Source organism: Octodon degus, unplaced genomic scaffold, assembly GCF_000260255.1.
Source record: "Octodon degus isolate 3935 unplaced genomic scaffold, OctDeg1.0 scaffold00154, whole genome shotgun sequence".
Lineage (NCBI taxonomy): Eukaryota > Metazoa > Chordata > Mammalia > Rodentia > Octodontidae > Octodon > Octodon degus.
This window is the reverse complement of record NW_004524730.1, coordinates 4,847,607-4,850,898: the sequence shown is the minus strand read 5'-3', so window position 1 is coordinate 4,850,898 and position 3,292 is coordinate 4,847,607. Positions and strand designations below refer to the sequence as shown.

The following is a 3,292-nucleotide window of genomic DNA, read 5'->3' as shown; positions in this document are numbered from 1 at the left end:
CTTCTTCTTCTTCTTCTTCTTCTTCTTCTTCTTCTTCTTCTTCTTCTTCTTCTTCTTCCTGTGTTTCTTATGTTCCTTTTTCTTTTTTGTTCTTTTCTGATGCTTTTTCTTGTTCTTCACTGCTTTTCTTCTTTTCTGCTTGTGCCTCTTCAATCTGATCTGATTCTGACAAGGACTCAGATGAAGAAGGTTTATCCTCAAGATACATCTTTCTTTTCTTGGTAAGTCTTTTAATGTCCTTTTCTTTCTCAGTTGCATCTTTAGACTTGTTTTTCTTTTTTAAGCTATCCTTACTATCTGACTCAGTTTCTGACAGGGACCTTTCTGTAGATTTATATGAATGGTTCTTCTTTTTCTTTCTCTTTTTTTCTTGCTTCTTTCTCTCATCCTCAGAATCTGAAGAACTACTGGAAGAATCAGAACTTGATGAAAAAGCTGAATATCTACTGGATTTCTTCTTTACTTTCTTCTTTGTATGTTTTTTTTTGAGCTCTCATTTCCACTGAATAATTTCTCTCTGTGCTTTTCTAGTTCTTTTTTCCAATTCTCTTTAATTTTTTCTTCAAATTGAGCCAAATCTCTAGAGCTTCTTTTTTTTCTTATCTAGTTGATCTTTCATTTCTTCCCAAGTAGATCTGGGTCGATTCAGATAATCCTGGATGGCTGGCCCTTAAGACTGGATTAGAACTCTTGATCTGGACATTGCTATTGGACTCAGGCAGGCCACACCATTGTCAAGTTTTCCCAGGTGCCAGATGGAGGGCCCAGTTAAGACTGCAAAGCCAGACTGGGCTACAGAAGCAGCCAAAACAGGCCTGCTACGAATGCTTCTGCCACCACCCCCAATAAACATTTCAAAATATAAAATATTATCCTATAGGTTTCACATAAACTTTCTAAGTATTTCTTATGATACTTCAAAGACTATTACTATATTTAATTTTTTAAAGAGAATAAAACAGTACAAAAATTAGAAACAATAAAGAATTTCATGAAACAAAATGATAGAAATTCAACAATGATTGTTATAATATTGTGTATTGTTACCTTCAAATTAGTTGTTCAAATTACCTCATATGAGCATTCAAACTTGGTCAAAAAACTAAAAAGGGGAGAGAAAAAATTTAAGCATTAACTGCTTCTTCCCATAGAGCAGTAGAAATCAGCAGCACAATTGTCAAAGCTATGTTACAAAGCATTTCTAATTTGCATATGTATATCTGAGGTTTACATATGTCACATAGCAAACAAGCCCAATCTAACCCACATGACAGAACTAACAGATGGCCAAGCAAAAAGACAAGAAATTATATATGTACTTTTCCCTCTCTTCTTTCTTTTCTCTTTTCCCTCATCCCAGTTGTTCCTTCCCTTCGAAAAGATTCTTTTCCTTCCACAGTATCTATTTTACCTTTCAGATTTTATTTACTCTTTCAGGTTCTTACACTTGGCAGACAATGTTTACATATGCAGGTCTGATTTATTTCACCTATGAGTATGGTCTCTAGTTGCAACTATTTACCTATAAAAGCATCAAGTTTATCTTTCATCTTGAGATGAAAGACCTGAAAAGTAAAGAATTTAAGTTACTTGCTAGAAGCTGCAACAATATTTAAACAACTACACATCTAATTCTGGAATCCAAATCTTTTTTGTATGGTTAGTCCTGCTTCTGCGGAAAATAATAACTATTAATGAACATATTTATCATTATTATTAACCATTGTTTCAGTTAGCCAGAATTTGTTAGCATCTCATTTCCTCAACCAAAAATGAAAAGAAATAAAACAGAAGCTGTGGAGTGTGGAGGAAAAGCTCCTACATCGTTCATCATACCTGAACAGGGTCTGGTGGGTCCCCATAAACCTGTGATTCTTGATTTCCTGTGGTGTTGGTCTTTTCCAACAGGTGCTACAAACTCAATCAGAGTTTATGGCATTCTAGTTATTTTGGATACTTATTATAGCAATCTTTTTTTCCCTGGAAACATTCTCTCCCAGATGTATAGTAGGATATATATATATATATATATATATATATATATATATATATATATATAGCTTCCATTAAACATTTGCTACTCTCTGTATTGCTGAAGACATTTCATAGACACTTTTTATCTAACTTGGAACTCACCTTTTTTGTGTGAAATTGGGGATTGAACTCAGGCCCTTGCACCTTCCAGGGAAGCACTTATTCCATTGAGCCATCTCCCCAGCTCTTGGATCTCACTTTGGTAGGCAGGAAAGTGCAGTGCCTCCTCTCTTCCTGGATCCCTGATCAAGGGTCCTGTCATGTTTGCAGGGCTCCTTCACCTCCAAAGGTGGAGTACAGCACAGCCCTTCAGCAGTGACTCTTTCGTGAGCTCAACAAGAAAATATTGTTTGTGCCTTAAGAAATGTAGCCAAACTTCCCCCAACTGCCGCCATCTCAGCAAAAGCTTAAGAACTTAAGGTTTCAGAACTCGGGAAAAAAGAACCCAAGACTGCAAAACCCTGCTCAGAATCCTTGGGAAAACAGATACTGGTGTGTTACTGGTCTTCTCTGGATCCCAGAAAAGAATTTCAGGTTCAACTATCAGTAGAGCAGGACTCACAAAACCGCTCAACCCCAGACAGACAGACCCTGACTTTGTTACAGCCAGTGACATTTCTTTGTGGACATTTATGGGTTCTGCACTTGGTCAGAAAAGGAGAGGGTGACAGAGAAAGATCATTGCACTGAGCTGATCACTTGAATATATGTATTCTGAAGAAAATTTCCAACATATTAAAAATAACTGCTTTTTATTTATTCTGTTATGAGTTTAGTACTGATTTTGCTATTATTAGGATTTCTTTTATATTAGTGTTGTGCACTGTTTTAGTACTTATCACAGTGAGTACTGTGGCTCATCACATTTATAGACTTCACCAATAAAATGCAACTATTCACTAAGCAAACCTCACCCACAGTGATGGAAATCCAGGTCCTGTATTACACACCAGATTTGTGATTGAATAAATACTCCTAAATTCTTGCAATACAGTGGATGTGGGGAGAGTTGGACAGATTCACAACAATGATACTCCTATTCATGAGGTACAAACTTTCATGCTTTTCCCACCCAGATGCAGACTTAACAGAAAGGCTGTGTACCAATCAGCTATATTGAAGAAATAGAGAGTCAGGGTCCTCCAGAAGAAGAGACATCACTAGTTTATTGGTTTTTCTACCTTTTATCACACACATGTGTCTAGAATCAGGGTGCAACTGTGTACTAAAAAAAATTGTAGCTTCCAACTGAGCTGGT

General features: G+C 36.4%; 1 pseudogene; it reads right to left on the bottom strand.

The window, feature by feature from the left end:
- Nucleotides 1-45: 45 nt before the first annotated feature.
- Nucleotides 46-853, bottom strand: LOC101584737 (annotated as a pseudogene).
- Between the last annotated feature and the right edge of the window lie 2,439 nt (nt 854-3,292).